This window comes from Puma concolor, chromosome B2 (genome assembly GCF_028749965.1).
Source record: "Puma concolor isolate L17-30 chromosome B2, mPumCon1.1.hap2, whole genome shotgun sequence".
NCBI lineage: Eukaryota > Metazoa > Chordata > Mammalia > Carnivora > Felidae > Puma > Puma concolor.
Window position 1 is genome coordinate 7,791,618 of NC_141671.1, and position 17,998 is coordinate 7,809,615.

Genomic DNA, 17,998 nt, shown 5'->3' on the forward strand with positions numbered 1-17,998 from the left:
AACAGCCCAAGTGTCCATCCACAGATGAATGGATAAACAAAACGTGGTATATACACACAGCGGAAAATTATTCAGCCTTAAAAAAGGAAAACCTACCATATGCCCACGTGTTACAAAATGGATTAAGCTGGAGAACATTAGGCCAAGTAAAACAAGACAATCACAAAGAACAAATATGTATGATTCCATGTATATGTGTATAGGAGGTATCCAAAGTGGTCAAACCCATAAAAACAGAAAGGAGAATGGTGATGGCCAAGGGCTAAGGGGAGGTTGGAGGTTGGGGGAGGGGGGTTAGGGATATGGATTTGTTGTTCAATGGGTATAGAGTTTCAGTTTCACAAGATGAACAAGTTGAAAGATCTGTTGCACAGCAATGTAAATAATAACATGACTGAACTGTAGATTTAAAAAAAGGTCATGATACATCTTATATTTCTACCACAATAAAAAACAGAAGGAAATGCATAACATGATCAATTCTACGGAAACGGAAGAACCCACAATGGGGACCACAAGGCAATAGAACATGTCACTTTCTTTTACCATAATAAAAGAAGAAATCGTGCTCACATGTGGGACACTAATGTAACAGCAGCATTATTCACAACAGTCAAAAGGCCAAAACAACCCAAATGCCTACTGACAGATGAACTGATAAACACAACGCAGTATTAACATACAATGGTATATTACTCAGCCTTAAAATGGAATGAAATTCTAGCACATGCCACGACATGAGTGAACCCTGATGACATTGTGCTGAGTGAAATAAGCCACTCACAGAAGATCAATGACTTCATTACCCCACTGATACAAAGTACCTGTCTAGAGCAGTCAAACTGATAGAAAGTGGAATGGAGGCTGCCATGGGGCTGGGGGAAGGGAGAATGGGGTGTTAACATTTAAAAGGGGGAAGCTGCAGATGGAGAAGGTGAAAATGTTCTCAAGACGGACGGTGGTGATGGTTGTACAACCTTTTCTTTTGATTGCTCGAAACTGCAGGGAGAGTCAAAAAATAGACTATGCACACACAAATGAGAAAGAGGGAGCGTGTGTGCGTACACACAGTCTTTCTGGAAAACATTATTTCTTTTAATCCACCATTCGGGGTCGACGCCCATCTGGATCCAAGCCGAAGTCAGCAACAACAAACTCAGCTGTACTGATGCCAAGAAGATGCTTTTAGATGCTATGTTATTTCTAAAATTATCCGGCAAGGTAATAATAGACATCACATAACAGGCACTATGCAAAGCCCTTTTAAAATTACAGTACTTTTAACAGGAAACTTGTGTTATTAACACCACTGGACAAATGAAGAAACTGAGATTAATAAGGTATGTCCAAGAAAAAGACGAGCCCTCATGCACTGGTGGTGGGAATGCAAACAGGTGCATCCACTCTGGAAAACAGTAGGGAGATTCTTCAAAGACTTAAAAATAGAAGTACCCTATGATGCAGCAATAGCACTACTAGGCTATTTACCCAAAGAATACAAAAATACTAATGCCAATTCAAAGGGATACATGCACCACAACATTTATAGCAGCGTTATCTACAATAGTCAAATCATGGAATCAGCTCAAGCACGTATATACATGCGTGCATGCACGCACGCACACACACACAAATGGAATGTTACCCAGCCATCAAAAAGGATGAAATCTTACCATTCTCAATCACGTGGTTGGAGCTAGAAAATATAATGCTAAGCACAATAAGTTAGAGAAAGACCTATACCATAGGATTTCACTCATATGTGGGATTTCAGAAAACAAAGGAGAAAAAAAGAGAGGCAAACCAAGAAACAGACTCTTAACTATAGAGAACTGATGGTTACCAGTGAGAAGGTGGGTGGGGGGAATGGGTTAAACAGGTGATGGGGATTCAGCAGTGCACGTGTCATGATGAGTACCAGGTGATGGTGGCTTGGTGGGTTAAGCATCAAACATTTGATTCCAGCTCAAGCTATGACCTCGGTTGTGAGATCTGCGCTGAGCGTGGAGCCCGCTTGGGATTCTCACTCTCGTTCTCTCTGCCCCTCCCCTGCTCACACACGTGCATGCATGCTCTCTCTCAAAATAAAATTGATTTTTAAAAAATAAAGTCTTTAAAAAGCACATGTTCAAGAATACGAGAGGAGATTCTTCACTCCAGTCTGGTGGAGTCCAAACTAGAGCTCATGACTGCTGTTGAGGGCACGGTCTGCAAACCAAGGCCATCCAAATAGGAGGTAAACTAGCAAACTGGAGAAACAGGAGAGCAAGCGGGGGTAATGCCAAGTAGCCAGTGACTCGCTAACTCCATCACCCATACGGGACACCTAACTACCCCACATAGAGGTTTTGAAACCTAATGTTTTAGGAAGCCTGGTTAGCATGTCAAGGTGAAAGTCTTTCAATTTCTGAAACAGGACCTCATAAGCAGGAAACAAAAGAAAACTTCTCAATCTATGGAAGAGAAATTCTGGCTGGGAAAGTAGGTTAATCTCCCCTCTTACCAGGTCTTTTCTCTAGGTCATGTATGAAAGGAGATATCCAAGAGGAAGAAAGAAATCATGGGGGAAACAATCATATTCCAGCAAGCATATTGACCCTTAGTGACACCTACCGCAAAACTTTGTGCTTTCTGAAATATTGTATATTATGTAAAAGTCAACCAATGTTCGAAACATCATCATCGGAGGACTTGATTCTTAACACACAGCTGTAATTCATGGTTGGTCTGAACCCAGGTCACAGTCTTAACGTGTACACCATGACTTCAGATTATTGGATAATTCGGTAAAAATGGGACAGAAAACCTGCTAAGGAACAACAACTTCCCTAATCTGTTCTATTCCTAGGTCGCCCAAAAACCTGGAACATCACCTGCAGACTTTTCATTGAATCAAAGCCTCTCCTTTCATGAGAAGCTGAAAAGTGTACCGACTTTTCCATTTGATCTGCTCTTCCCTTAACAAGGATCATTCCTAAAACTCCCAAATTTGTACCCCGGACAACAAAGCTTCCTCACACAACACTACCCACCCTCTCATCCCTCTACCCATTTTTAAGTGCCTGGATACACAAGAAGGGGAAACAAAGGACAAATGCCAGGCTGTGACCTCTGTCTGGACTTGGCCAAGCGTGATGTGTCAATCAGGTGTGTGGAATGGAAGTTTCCATGGCAACGAGACTGCCAGGCAGACAGGGGAGTCACATACGCCTTCTATCCAGGTAAGAGAAACAATGAGCCACCTGAGGGAGAACAGGCAAGTTCAGAGCTCTCCAGGGATTAGAAGGACCCTAAGCTTACAGGTGGCTCCTTCCCACCAGCTCTCTGGGATTACCCACCATCTCTCTTTCTGAAAGAAAAGGGAAGGATAAATTAGTCTCTAAAGGGAGTTGCTTAGGAGAAAAATGTAGAAAGGACCACAAAAGAAGAGTATTTTCCTTACGAAGACAGAAGCAGCTCTATTAGGCAAAGGTCCAGGTACACTGACCAGCCTGACCGCACTGCCCGTCTGACCGAAGCAGATGTTTTCACCAAGCTCCTTGGCTGGACCATGCTGCACACGCTCACCAGTGAACCCAAGCCTTAATGAAAAGCTTCTGGGCTATGTTTTATTTTACAACCTTTTTATGAATGTTAGCTCTATAGAGATGCTTTGCCATTATTCTCAACTTCTAGGAAGGTACGTATGTTCTTAAACAGCTTGCGTTTTTAGACCCATGGCTTGAAGACAAAACAAGGATACAATTTTAATGAAATCAAAACTGGTCTTGATTATCTGGATCTGGAGAAAGGTAGTTCAAATGCCAGGTCTGTGTTGACATTAAGGATTTCGAAGCCATTTTTCTAACTTAAGATTCACAGATGTTACAAAGAACTGAGCCAAGAACGTGACTTTGGCTCCAAATCACAGAAGACAGCAAACTCCCCTTTCTCCACCCACCATCGTACGTAGCTTCGCTCCAGAAGAGGCCCTCTGACTCCTCCAGAGTCTGAGGAAGAGAACATTACCTTCTTACCTCTGCTAATGGTTCTTCTTGGGCACATGATGCCTTCCCGTTGCATCAGAGGAGCCTTCCCACGTGGCCAATGTGGTCACGTCACTCGGGCTCTGTGCCTTTGACAAGGTCCCTCATGGTGCCCAGAAGGTCAAGTCTCTAACCACGGTTTCTGAAGCCACACGTGATCTGCCCACCTCTTCGGTTTCATCTTCCGCCCTTTGCTAATTTGCACCCCAGATTCCCGGCAAATTCGACTGTTTTTTACGTGCCCAGATAGACCACTGTCCTCTGTCAACTTTTACCCCTTTATGTTACCTATTCCTGGAAGGAACGCTTAACCCTTTCCTCAATATCTCGGTGAAGATACCACTTCCCCTCCCGGGAACCTAAGTCCCTGCCAAAATTTCAGCCTGAAAGTCCTTCTAGACGCATCCACGCCACCACCACGCAAAACTTCAACTATCAGCTTTGCATCTATAATCCCATCTGCCTTGAAGGGGGAACACAGAGGGAGGGTTCCCCTCTGTCTTGGCTTGGGGCCCAGCCGATAGGAGGTGCTCATTCAAGATGTGCCAAACATGCCCGAAACCAGCCAATGAGCACGTGAACAACAGAGGGGCCTAAATGGTAGTTGGTGTGACTGATCACAAGGAGCATGGACCACACCTGGGCCTGAGCCTCACAGGCCAGTGGTGCCTTTTGTGGCTTCAGGAGTGTTTAGCTTCAAGGAGACTCAGATTCCTGCTTTTCAATTGGTGCAACAGTGCCTGCCCCAGATTATCATAAGCATCCAATGAGATTGTGTTTGGGAAATTCTTTGGGAAAACTGTATTGTCTATACTTAATGGCATTTCCAGTGGGAGGCTAAGGAAGAGAGGAGGAGCCAGGATTGTTCCTGCAGGGAGAGCAGCAGTCAGGAACTGGAAGAGAACCAGGGAGTGGGTCTAGCCAAGGGTTACAGAAATTCACGGTGGGCTTCCACACAGAGGGAGCATATACTGACTTCCGAGAGGTCATTATGTTCCCCTTTTGTTCATTTTGAGCACAGACATCCTTATTATCCTCAACTTTGCACTTACCTGCCACGTTCATTTCCACCAAACACTGCTACTAATAGTTCTGGGGGTTCTGTTTATTCCTTTCCCAATCATTAAATACCCGCTCTTTCCCGGTCCTCCGTATACATCCAACCATCCTTTCATACCCCCAGTAAATGCACTCACATCTATGAAGCCTCCTTTTTTTTTTTTTAAAGTAAGGCTCAAACTCACAACCCCAAGATCAAGAGTCACATGCTCTTCTGACTGAGCCAGCCAGGCGCCCCTCTGTGAAGCCTTCCTTGAGTAAACTGGTTCACACCCATCTCTCTCCTCCTGCTCTCCTAGTGCATGAAGGACCCACATTTCACTGTTCAAGCTTCACCTCTCAACTCTGCACGTATACAGGCCACATCCCCTTTCTAAAGTGTGGAGAGGACTTCCCACAAAAAACAGAGCCAAATCTGGGTTACAAAATGTGGGGATCTGCCAAAGAGAGTAAGAGGTAAAAACTATATTAAGAATAAGAAAATAGGGACGCCTGGGTGGCTGAGGCGGTTGAGCATCCGACTTGGCTAAGGTCATGATCTCGTACTTCATGGGTTCGAGCCCCGCCTCGGGCTCTGTGCTAATAGCTCAGAGCCCGGAGCCTGCTTTGGATTCTGTGTTCCCCTCCCTCTGCTCACTCGCTCTCAAAAATAAGCATTAAGAAAAAAATTTTTTAAAAAAAGAATTAGAAAACAGCACTAATTAGGCTACCAAGAAAACAAAAATAGACAAATGAGAAAGGACGAGGAAAAATTAGCTAGCTGCTCCGTTTCTGAAGACTTCAAATCCTGTGGTAGTAGAAAACGACACATTATCAGGAGGGCATGGGGTAACGCTCCAGAGAGAGGGAGTCAAGCGGGGAACAGGGACGCCAAATGAGACTCAGTCCCGTATAAGAAAATGAATGAGAAGATAGAAGAAATGGGAAAACAAGAGGAACTACAGACAACAAAGAAAAACTCCCACCAGGGAAATCAACCGACAGCATTTTGCTGAGCACTCAGTTCCCCATGCTCTTTGCCGTACTGCTTAACCTCATGCTACAAACTACCGCCACCACAGCCAGCACAGCAGAGATCCCGTAAGAAAGTTCTGGGCTAACCGTATCAAGAATTACAATGCGACCATTAAATACCATATTTATTATTACAGAAAGAAAATGAGAACTCAAAAATTATTTATACGCAGATCCTACTTGCAAAAAAACGCATAGAGACATAAGCACAAAGAAACAAACACTAAAAAATATCTCCCGATTCTCTCTGGTTTACATAATTATAGGTTATTTTTATTTTCTTCTGGAAGTCTTCCCGTATTTCCCACATTTTCTACACGAAGCATGGATTACTCTATGATTAAAAATTACACTGGGCTGTTGAAATATGAAATACATTTTAATTGGAATTCTATTTCGAGTGGTCCATGAAAAGTGAACACAATCCCCTCTCTCAGCTGCCTGGTGACGAAGCCTCGGTTCCCCAGATATGAGCGCATTTCCTTCTGAACCTGTGACCGTGTGTGACGCTGAAGATGTATAAGCTTATTCCCTTCCCGTTTTTTTGTCCAAGAAATGACTTTGAGAAATCCTTGAACTACTATTTCTTCCATAAGAAGGTATTTAACAAGAAGAGTAAATGCCCATTTTATTTTACATCTTGATTTTTTCAAAAGGCCTCAACTCCATGGACCATTCAACTTCTGTTCATTCTCCACTCTGCCATGCGGTCTCCATCTGTGTGTCTCTTATCGTACAGGCATGGGTCTTCGATGCTGTCCCCCGACCACGATGGCAAAATTCTCTTTCACCTCTCATGGACCTTACAGAAGGTTTGGAGGAGCACCCTCTATTCCAACAGGTCTTCAAAGTTTCGAAAATACAACTCCATTTTCGTTGCACCTCTAGGATATTTACAAGCGACACAGGAAACAATGGCCTATGTCACAAGTCAACATCTCCACATGATGAACTGTGTTCTCAGGACAACTGCTCGGGCCATATGCTGGGGCTGGAGCAGGAAGGAGAAGCTGGCTGTAGTCCACTGCTGGAGAGGGGTGGGGGGGAAAGTGGTGGCAGCTTCAAATGAAAAGAGAGACGTTTGAGATTTTTCTACTACCAAACCAGGCAATTAAAACATTAAATGTGAAATCCGAGGCACTGTAAATTTCCTAATATGGTAGGAGTGCTGAGTTTCCCAAATGATGTTTTCTCATCTTTCCACATATCCAAGAGCATATGCCAAAACCCCAAAGAGACATTTCCATTTTGAAAACAAAAATAAACCACACACATCCACACGCTATTAATAGTGTTGTCTTGCCTTAAGGACCCTGTATCCTTAGTCGAAAACCCCACTGCAGTTTACATAAACGTTAACGTTCCTGAAAACGCCCGTCCAAGATAAACTGGGCACGGGTAGGTGAGTTAGGCGGGACCAAGGCAACAGTCATCAAACCCCTTCTATAGTTTCAGTTCTGGAGACCGAATGCTATGTTCCTCACGGCCACACCTAAGGACTTTGTAAATACGGTCTACATCTTTAGCAGCATTTCTTAAGAGAGTGTAAAAGATGGAGAGCTGGCAGAAGGTTCACAGGTTCAAGCCAACTTCACAGCATTTGGAGACCTGCAAGAGAAGGACACAAGCTTACGCCAGAAACTCTGGGAGAAGTGGCCAGGGGAAGACAGGGCAGGTCAAAGATCCCCAAATCCATAAACTCTTGAACCTGCCACCGTAAAAAGGAAAAAGACTGCCCCATGGCATTTTATGTTTAGAGACAGGAAAAGGCCGTGAAACGTGGTGTTCTCCTTCCTCGATTCAAACACCCCGGAGCTGCTATCTCTGTGCTCAGCAGAAAGCCAAATGCTTGGAGCAAGTACAATGGGAAGTCTGGGGCACAGACTCTGCTCACAGGATGCTTCCATGTTTGAGGGAGGAAAGGAAGCAACACACACACACACGACACAAACGATCGTTTTTTCTATCCTAACAGACTGACCATGCATCTAAAATGGTCCATGCAACCCCAAAGTCCTATCACCTGCCTCCGTGGACCACCTTTAACATTCAAGCTCTAAGTCATGGGCCCTAGGATGTCTTGACAAGGTCCAACAACAGGGAAAAACCAGGATGATAGAGGGACGACCCCAGCCCCACCCCCAGATCTGGCAAGGTGAGGAGGAAGGAACAGAATGGACTCAGGATACCAAGTCAAACAAAATGGGGAAGAAAAGCAAGGAAGGATGGTGAGCAGTGAGCTAGAACAATCACCTGCTTCAAGCCAAGAGACCCAAGTTCTGACCTCACCCAGCCACTTTGCTCTGTGAACAGGGCAATGAACCTCTATTTCTATCCCCTTTATTTAACAAGTATTTACCTGCTGCTGTACGGTAGGCATTCTCGTAAGCACCCCACAGTTCTTTATTTAATCTCAACAACGAACAATTGAGGTCAGGCCAGTATTACACTCCCCTTACCTATGGGGAAACTGAGGCACTGGGAAGTCACATACTGTAAAAAAAGTGGCCAACTGATAACGAAATCCTGGTGGACTGGCTCTAAAGTCTGAGCTCTGAAGCGCTACACTGCCTCCCTTATAAAATACCTACTCTACACGGCTGTGCGAAAGATCCCGTGCAATCCAAGTACGGCATCCAACACCGTGTTTGACAGCAGAGGTTCAATCTCCTTCCCACTTCTACCTTCCCCCGCCCTGCCACTGCCCCCCCACCGACCCCACAGCTGCGGGGGGCTGGAGGCAAGATCCTGCACACGGAGAAAAGCAGCTATGTCAATCTGCAAAGGCTCAGGGGCTCCAGGGCAAAGTAGAAAAACACCCTCTGTCTTGGTCCCCTGAGGCCTGGAACAAGAGCGCTAACTCAGGCAGAGATGTCCAGCATTTCCAGACACAGACTGCCTCTGTTTATTATAATATGCATTCAAGGCACAAGCACTTGGACATAAGCCTTAGGGAAAATGAAAGTTTTCACGATTTTTGTACCACAAGCTATATATGTAGATGTCAAACACACAGACACCACACATGCAATACATGCACCATCTAAAACGTAGACTGTCTACCAGAGGGGGGGAAATGATCCACTTTCCAGAACCTTCCATCGCCTAGAACCTGGCGGAGCATACCAGGCTGCAGCTTGCTTGAACACTGATGCAGAGCTCACGGATGTGGAACCCTGGACACTGATGCAGAGCTCACGGACAGAATCGCTTCTGAAAATTACTAAGAACAAACGAGGCCGAGGGGCCCTGGGGAGCTGTGTCGTAAAACACGAGAAAGTTTTGTTTTCTGGCCCTTTGGCAGTATTTTTGTAAGCTGATGACAACAAAATAGAGGACAGAGACTATTTTTGTATGTTGTTATTAGTCTAAAATATCACTGAGGAAGGTGTGCGAGTTACCCGTTAAATGACTTCTCTAACGTGGGCAAGAAGTGACCCACACAAAGTAGGGGATCCGATATAACCGGCATTTTCGAGGGCACAACTAGCACATGCGGGTAATTCCAAGGAGTTTACCCAAGCTACCAAGTTAGGAATGCTGTCTACACACGCGTTCACTTTGGCCTCGATTAAGTCTTATTGTATACTAAAACAGCCTAAGACCGTTATTGCCAGAAAAAAAAAAAAAAAAAAAAAGATCGCTACAGTGTGGTACTGCCGCTGCCCCTGAGAAGGCGCTAATGACACGGTGCCAGAGTCATTAAGGAGGAGAGCCGACGGTCTAGGTTTTCAGGCCCAAGTCCCCGTGGCTGCCGGGCCCGCGGGTGCCTGCCAAACCTCGCCAAATTACAGCGCGGCTTCCCAAACTCGAAGCTTCCACCGGGAGTAAGCTGGGTCTCCGGCCTCCGAAAGGCACCGAGCCGGCCGCTCTGTGACTCTGTGTTGCTGAGAGAGACTCCACCAAGCGCCCCGGGCCACGCGCCAGGAATCCGGTCCTTCGTCCCTTTTCGTGACAGTTCAGCACAAGGGAGAGAGATGGGCGAAGAAGCCTTCTTCATCGACCAGTCGTGTCAGAAATGGCCACTTTCCGTCGGGGAAACCAAAACGCCCTCCTTGTCACTCACGTACGTGCAGAAGCACCCCAGCGTGACGTAGGCATCCGGAGTCACCCGCCGGCCACACGTCGGCTTATGGCTCAGCCCAGGGCGCTTCCCAGGGGCGAGACGGGAACGAAAAAGACACCACTTAGCAGGGAAGGAGGAAGTTTTTCAGACCTGGTGGACCTGGGTGAACACCTCCCTCTCCGTCAGGTTCAAGCGGTGACCCCACCCCCCAGCAGGGAGATCGGTTCTCTTCGGAGTCCTTTCAAGAGCCATGAAACAGGGGTGAGGGAGCGTGGGAGGGACCGAGTTGTCCCGCGTGCCTCTGTGAGTCAGCAAAAGCCGGAAGCCATACAAGACAGCTTCAGACGACAAGCTGGGAGGAGGACAACGAGCTTCCACCCCCGGACACTGAGACACTGCATGATCCTAAGGGATCCCGGCCACCCATGTTCAGCACAGATAAGTGAGAACCTTCTCTGCAGCCACAGCCGCTCCACGCAAGCCCTGGGTGGCCTCAGCCCCGCCCCCACATGGCTTCGAGGCAGCCGGGTGGCACTCCCAAGAGCTGGGGGTGGGAGGCAAGGCTGACCGAGGGGAGGGTGGCCCCCGGGTGCTTGAAACGCCCTCCCGGGGCTCAGGGAGATCAGAGGTCTCCGGGCTGATCCCCAGGGCGGCTGGTCACAGCTGGCCCCACCACCCTGCCACAGCCGGGAAATGAAACCGGGCCCCAGGGACTCCAGGAACACTACACCTCGCTAGAGCGAAGGCCGCTCGGTGAAGGACGGGGATGTTCCGGATTCGGTCATCAAGAAGAAAGCAGCCTTCACCGTGCCCGCAGACGCAGAGCACCTCAAGACACTCCCTTTAAAGACCTGGGCAGGGGCGCCTGGGTGGCGCAGTCGGTTAAGCGTCCGACTTCAGCCAGGTCACGATCTCGCGGTCCGTGAGTTCGAGCCCCGCGTCGGGCTCTGGGCTGATGGCTCAGAGCCTGGAGCCTGTTTCCGATTCTGTGTCTCCCTCTCTCTCTGCCCCTCCCCCGTTCATGCTCTGTCTCTCTCTGTCCCAAAAATAAATAAATGTTGAAAAACAAAAATTAAAAAAAAAATAATAAATAAATAAAGACCTGGGCAGATCTCATCAGGAACTTACATTTGTGGTACAATTTGAAATTCAAAAGAAAAAAAAAAAACCCAAAAGTCATTAACTCTAAGTGAAAAGTGACAACCTTCACATTTTGAGGAAAAGTACATGGAAATTACAGTAGGAGCCCATTTGGGGGAGACGGTCATTTGCATGAAGCGTTCTCTAACAAAAAACATTTAGGGGCGCCCGGGTGGCTCAGTCTGTTGACCATCTGACTTCGGCTCAGGTCATGATCTCCCGGTCTGTGAGTTCGAGCCCGGCGTCGGGCTCTGTGCTGACAGCTCAGAGCCTGGAGCCTGCCTCGGATGCTGTGTCTCCCTCACCCTCTGCCTCTCCCCCACTCACACTCTGTCCTTTTCTCTCAGAAACAAACATTTAAACAAATTAAAAAAAAAAATTTATCCCTGTTAACATCGGCCTTCACTTTCTAACAATTCCTATTGTCGTCACAAACTATATTTTTAAACGTTTTCCTGTCTGTAGCTAATGTCAACGAGGTATACTCAAATGACAAGATAGTCACAAAATATCAGACTAATAATGCCACCATCTCATATATTTGCATGCCTTTCCCAGACCAAGTAACCCATTGGTAGAACCCAATTTTGTGTATCAATTCTTTTGAAAGAAAGAAGACACATCATTTTTCATTATGCAGACACATACACACACACACACACATGTGTAGGTGTGTGTGACCAACGAGGAAGGACACAAAAGACAGAAAAACTCACACTAAAACTGGAGCGGCACTGCATCCCAGGGCTGCCAATACTTCTAGCAAAACCCAAATGGGCATAGGTGTTCAAAATTAAAATTAAGTCGTCTGGCATCCAGATGAGAGAAATGGAAGTTAGAAGTCAGGGAGACGTTGTGCACTGGGCCTGTGATTTGCTGCAGGGCCTCCATCATGGTGTGGTACACCTCTGTTGTGACATCTGCAAAATGAGATAACACTTCATGCTGCCTACCTCAGAGAGTTGTTAGAAGATTAGATACAAAAAAAAGAAAGAAAGAAAATCCTCAAAGCCCTTTGAGTTGCTCATAAATATAAGACAGGCAAGGTAATAAGATACCAGCACCATCTACCAAACTCCTAAGATGCTCAAGGCTATAGAGCTAGGAAACGGGGACGCGGCACAAGTATGTGGCACGTACCTCCCGGGGCAGAACACTGACAATCAGGAAGGCAATGGGCAATGCCGTCTTGAGCTTGCAGGGACAAGGTGGGGAAAAGAACTTTGGTTCAGATCTACTCAGACAAAACAAAACATCTGCAGGGGAGGGAAGGGAGGGAGGGAGGGAGAGAGAAAGAAAGAAAAACAGAAAGAAAAAGAAAGGAAGAGAAAGAAAGAGAGAGAGAGAAAGAAAGAAAGAAAGAGAAAGATAGAAAGAGAAAGATAGAAAGATAGAAAGAAAGATAGAAAGAAAGATAGAAAGAAAGAAAGAAAGAAAGAAAGAAAGAAAGAAAGAAAGAAAGAAAGAAAGACAGACAAAGAAAGAAAGAGGTTTTGTTTCAACAAATTGCCAATAAGTTCAAAGTAACAGCCCCAACCAATCAAATTCCAAATTCTGGCCCAAAAGTACAGATCCACAACAAGACGGTCCCTTGACTGTAGAGTCAGGTTTCATGAAATCACTTATGAAGGTAAATTGGTTCCACAGAGGAATAAGCATAGTGACCCCCTGACATCAATTAAAAATTTAAATGTGGGGGCACCTGGGTGGCTCAGTCAGTTAAGTGTCTACCTTAAGTGACTATCATGACCTGTCTGCTCAGGTCATGATCTCATGGTTCGTGGGTTCGAGCCCCATGTCAGGCTCTGCTGTCCATGCAGAGCCTGCTTCAGATCCCCTATCCCCCACCTCCACCCCTCCCCCACTTGTGTGTGCGTGCTCTCTCTCTCAAAAAAAAATTGAAGTGAGAAATACATAAATTAGAATATTTTTAATTAATTTGCACAGGAAACATAAGCCAAAATGGACTGTACAAAGGCAAAGCAATCGCAGAGACAGATACTGGCGTGAAGTAACCACCAGAAGCTGGAAAAGACGAGGAACGAATTCTCACCTGAGGAAACAGTTACTTTAGGATTCATAAGGATATGGGGAGAAGAGTACTGAATAGCTATATGCCCTAAGATACTCTGAATTATGGAAAATTGTAAATGATTAAACACTTCTTATATTCTGTATTAGGTCAAACACTTGCATGTCACGTGTCACAAAAATTTTAAAACCACGAATACTATCCTATCCCCGGCTCTCCCAGTCTAGCAAGGAGGAGGTTCAGACACAATCAAGTACAAGGGTCAGAAGGAAGTCTGAACAGAGCGCTGAGGAAGAATGGAGGGAAGAAGTCATTAATGCCACGTGGAAAAGGAGGGAAGGGAGGGGCTCGGGGGAGTTTCTGAGAACCCGACACTTGAACAGAACCGGACGGAATGAATAATACTTCACCAAGTACCGAAGAAGAGAAAAGTGCATTCTGGAGAAGTAAACAGCAGCCCACACTTCCCAGCATGTCGAGATGTGTCCTAGATAACTGAAGCACCATGGAGACCATCTGGGAGGCCCTGAATGGCAAGGCCTTTGTAAGAGATAGAGAGGGTGCATCGAGGGGGTGATGTTTTTGAAAAGGGACTTGCTAATCTCTATAACTCAATATATAGGACTGAGGCCAATTGTCCAGGTACAGGTAAGACGGATAAGGAGGCAGAGATGCCCAAGGGCTTGGCAAGCTTGACCGTGGCTCAGGAATAGTCAGGAGCAGGGTTTCCATGAGAATTAGCAGGCCCACATTTGGTGAGTAAAACCACCGTGGGGTGGTAGTCTGCGTAATGGCCTCCGAACGTGACAGATCCTAATTCCTGGAAACTACACGGGTTCCCTTCCGTGGCAAAGATTTTGCTGTTGCAAGTAAGTATCCAGAGATGGGGAGATTATTCTGGATGATCCACCTGAACCCTAAATGCAGTCACAATTATGCCTCTGAGAGGAGGGTGGAGGGAGAAGACAGGGTGGCCATGGAGGCAGATACTGGAGTGAAGCAGCCACTAGAAGCTGGAAAAGACGAGGAACAGATTCTCCCGAAAGAATTCCCCTGTGGGGAAAGTGGTCCCGTGAACACCTAAACTTCCATTGTATTGATTAAGCCACTACGTTTGCAGAAATTGATTACAGTAATCGTAAGAAGTACACAGTGAGAAAGGAGTCCCCTCCGTGCTTATGGGTATCACAATCACCAGTCAATCCACAATCAGATGGAAAGCACTATCAAGAAGTGAAAGTCCAAGGTGAAATCACATACAGAGGCTGGATTACTCCACTAAGTAACTGGTCAACAATCAGACACTGGGACCCGGATAAAAGCCCCAACTAGGTCAACACAAAACGGACAGAAGAACTCCAAATCATAACCATGAAACAATGACACACAAGGGAAGGAGACTGGGTCTGAATCGTACTCGGGACAATCAGAGATACAGCAACTCAGAGGTAACCACAGAGCCCCCAACTTTCTGGCCTATGATAGTCACTTAATTTAATGTAAAGTGCCCACTGGATATGGAAGAGGGGGACGGAAAACATTTACATGCTCAATCAAGACGGACTCAGGAACTAGACCAGAACTAGACAACCAACGACCTCAACGGATCCAGGTATGGGACAATTATGGAAATGAGACATAAAACGCCAAAAAGCTTGCCCTGTGCCCTTTAGTCAAGAAATGAAACTCAAGGAGATCCATTTCAGGAGGCTGGAAACGGGGGGGGGGGGGGGGGGGGGGCGCATATCCACAGTAACCTACACAACCCGGTAAGAACGGGACTGAACATGCCATGGCTGGAGACGGAGGCCAGAGAGAAAGGGATAATGGTGGCAGACTGGAAAATATTTAGAGGACATGGCAAGTTCCTTGCACAGGGAGTAAGTGGTTGGTACAGCAAGGAGCCAGCCAAAAAGTGACATTGCCAACCTTGGAGTACCAGACTGAAAGAAAAAGGTTACAGTAGGACAGACAGAATGAGTTTGTCTCTGGCTATATCGAGTTTAAGGTACCAGTGGGTCATGCCAGGGGTGGCAGCTAGAAGCCAACAGAATCCTGGATCTGTTAAAAATGTATGGATGAGTGGGAGCGCCTGGGTGGCTCAGTCAGTTCAGCGTCCCATCTTCAGCTCAGGTCACGATCTCACAGTTTCTGAGTTCGAGCCCCGCATCGGGCTCTGTGCTGACCGCTCAGGGCCTGGAGCCTGCTTTGGGTTCGGCGTCTCCCTCTGTCTCGGCCCCTCCCCCGCTCATGCTCTCTGTCAAAACTAAACATTAAAAAAATTTTTTTTATATACGGACGCCTGAAAAAGTTACCTGTAAAATGCTCTTTCACCTTCTTCCTCCTGGATCATCACCACGAAAGGAATCCATAGTCTTTCCCCTTTTCTGTGAGTTCTGGGAGCATCTGGGGAACGAACACCAGAGAAGTCTCCGTGGATGGGACAGGGGAGGAGGACGTGTGTGTTGGAGATGACCTGAGGACGGAAAAGACGGCACAGGTGTTGAATTTGCAGGGACGTCAAGTTAGGCACTGTGGGGCAGCAAATGCAGATCTTACAAAGAGGAAACCCAAAACAGTACGTGCACGCATACGGACCACCTGGGGAAAGAAATAAGGGGCAGAAAGCAGTGGACTGACCTGTGAAGGAAAACGTATGCTTACCAAACACACAAAAACCCCACTCATTTGGGCCGTACAGCTATCAATGTCCTATTCTTCCTCACCAAAATGCTCAATGAACAGTGCTCCGTGGCAGAACGCAAGCACCTGGTACCAGCTGAAATGCAGAAAGAGGGGCAGCACCGGAGTGGCAGTGAGGGACAGCGGTAAGGTGTAACAACAACACGCAAAGGACTAAGAATATTCAAGCCATCGTGTGGGTCAAGAAACATTGGGTTTTGCTCGTCTAATGGAGACCCCAGCAGTACTGAGGTGACAATAAAACAGCACCTCCATCTTAGTGAGCTTTTAGACAAGACAAACATCCATAGAGAACCTAGTAAGATCTACGACCTAGTAAAATATATGGAAATAAATAAGCACGAGCTCATAGGCTCTTATTCACGAAGACCTATTATGCAAACACACCTCACTGTCTCCCAGTGAACTCTGAAGGTCACGTGAAGTCTAGGAATGTCTCCCACTGAACTCTGAAGGTCACGTGAAGTCTAAGAAAAGTGTTGCTCTTCTAGAAAAAAAGGACATCAGCAGCAAAAGCCCAGAACTTGACCAACCATCAATCACAGCACCTTACACCTGTATTTCTATGAACATTGCTCCAGGATGCCTCATTTGAACCCCAGCACAGCTATGCATATGTTGGCTACCCCCCCAAGATGTGACCATGGATCCACTCCACATCTTTCGATTTAGTGCCTACTTTATCAAATAGAGGACAAATACAAACATAGGAATTGATAAACCAGGAAGATGGAAAATCTAAAAAACAAATATAAAAACAGGAAACAAAACAAATATATAAATGGACAGGTAACAGGTATCCATATAAGGCATGAAATAAGAGAGAGAAATGAAGGTGAGGAGTCTTTAAGTGAGGGTGTACGTGAAAGACCAGGGGAAGACAGGAGCTGAAGCTCAGGAGAAGTGGATCCAAGAGAGGAGCAGTGTGGGTGAAGGAGATACCAAGGGAATGCCACACAAGAAGGTAGGCGAGAGCCCGAGAAGAGTTACGACGCTACGCACAGAAAATGAATGCTTGTTGCCAGACAGAAGATGTCAAGGGCAAGTGATGGGTTTTACAGGGAACCACCAGAAGTTTTAGATCAGGAGTGAAACATAAAATAGGGGCTTTAATCAGAAAGATCCACAGCCAAGAGAAGACTGAATCCCTGTCTTTTAGAGACTAGTTAGGAGGCTGGTGTCATGATCTAGGCACGAAGCCATGAGTTCCTGGTCAGGGAAGAAGCAAGCAAAGACTTGAAGGAAAGGTAGTTGGGGGCAAAACAAAGAGTTCTAATGGGGACTGAAAGGGATGAGGGACCGCAGACACGAAGAGAATAAAGGGACAGAGAAAAAGGTAAAAATTCCCGAGGATCACAGCTCAGTATCAAGAAGATCAAGGAGATTGCTAATAAGTCACTGGAAAGAAAGAAGGCGGACACAGTTTGAGAAGTGATTCTGTTTGTGAAAACACGGAATTTGAGGTGCAGAGGGCATAATCCAAATGAAGTGTCTTCCAGAAGGTCCATGTGCACTGTAGGTATAGGGCTCGAAGTCACCACTCTGGAAGGAAGCTGAAATAGTAAATATAGTCTTAGGGGAACTGTTTACAGAAAGAATTCAGGGGCTATGGGACGGAAAGGTTTTGGAATTTCTCAAACACATCACAGTTTCTGATTTTAGTGGCAGACTATCAGGAAAAATCCTAAACCAAAGAACTTGGAAATACTTCAGAGATGAGGTTGGGCTTCAAAGACAAACATCTAACAACCAAAAGTCATCCTAAAATATCAAGCTCAATTTTATGGTCAGTAATGACGTTCAGTGGAGTTCTATGAATTTAACTACATAAATAAATTATGGCTAATACTCTGATTTTGGTCACTTACTACCATGACAACAAGAAATAAAAACAATGTCACCAACAGGTATGCGGAGTCTTGTATTTTTAGTGCCCGCCCACTCCTTGCCATGGACAAA

General features: G+C 46.1%; 1 protein-coding gene and 1 long non-coding RNA gene across 8 annotated transcripts in view; both read right to left on the reverse strand.

The window, feature by feature from the left end:
* The window catches only part of LOC147580701 (uncharacterized), a 550,245-nt gene that overhangs the window by 23,101 nt on the left and 509,146 nt on the right, over window positions 1-17,998 (reverse strand). For 3 of the 7 annotated variants that reach the window (XR_015251012.1, XR_015251013.1, XR_015251017.1), the window contains one exon: window positions 13,178-15,812. The gene's annotated coding sequence lies outside the window, so the exon portion shown is untranslated. Of the gene's footprint in view, window positions 1-13,177; window positions 15,813-17,998 lie in introns of those variants that run through there. The other 4 variants (XR_015251019.1, XR_015251018.1, XR_015251020.1 and 1 more) reach the window with 3 other exon arrangements.
* LOC147580702 (uncharacterized) lies at window positions 6,206-12,592 on the reverse strand. The gene is made up of 2 exons (XR_015251009.1): window positions 11,267-12,592; window positions 6,206-11,015 (listed from the first exon to the last, which is right to left on the reverse strand). It is a non-coding gene; the product is annotated as an uncharacterized LOC147580702 (long non-coding RNA).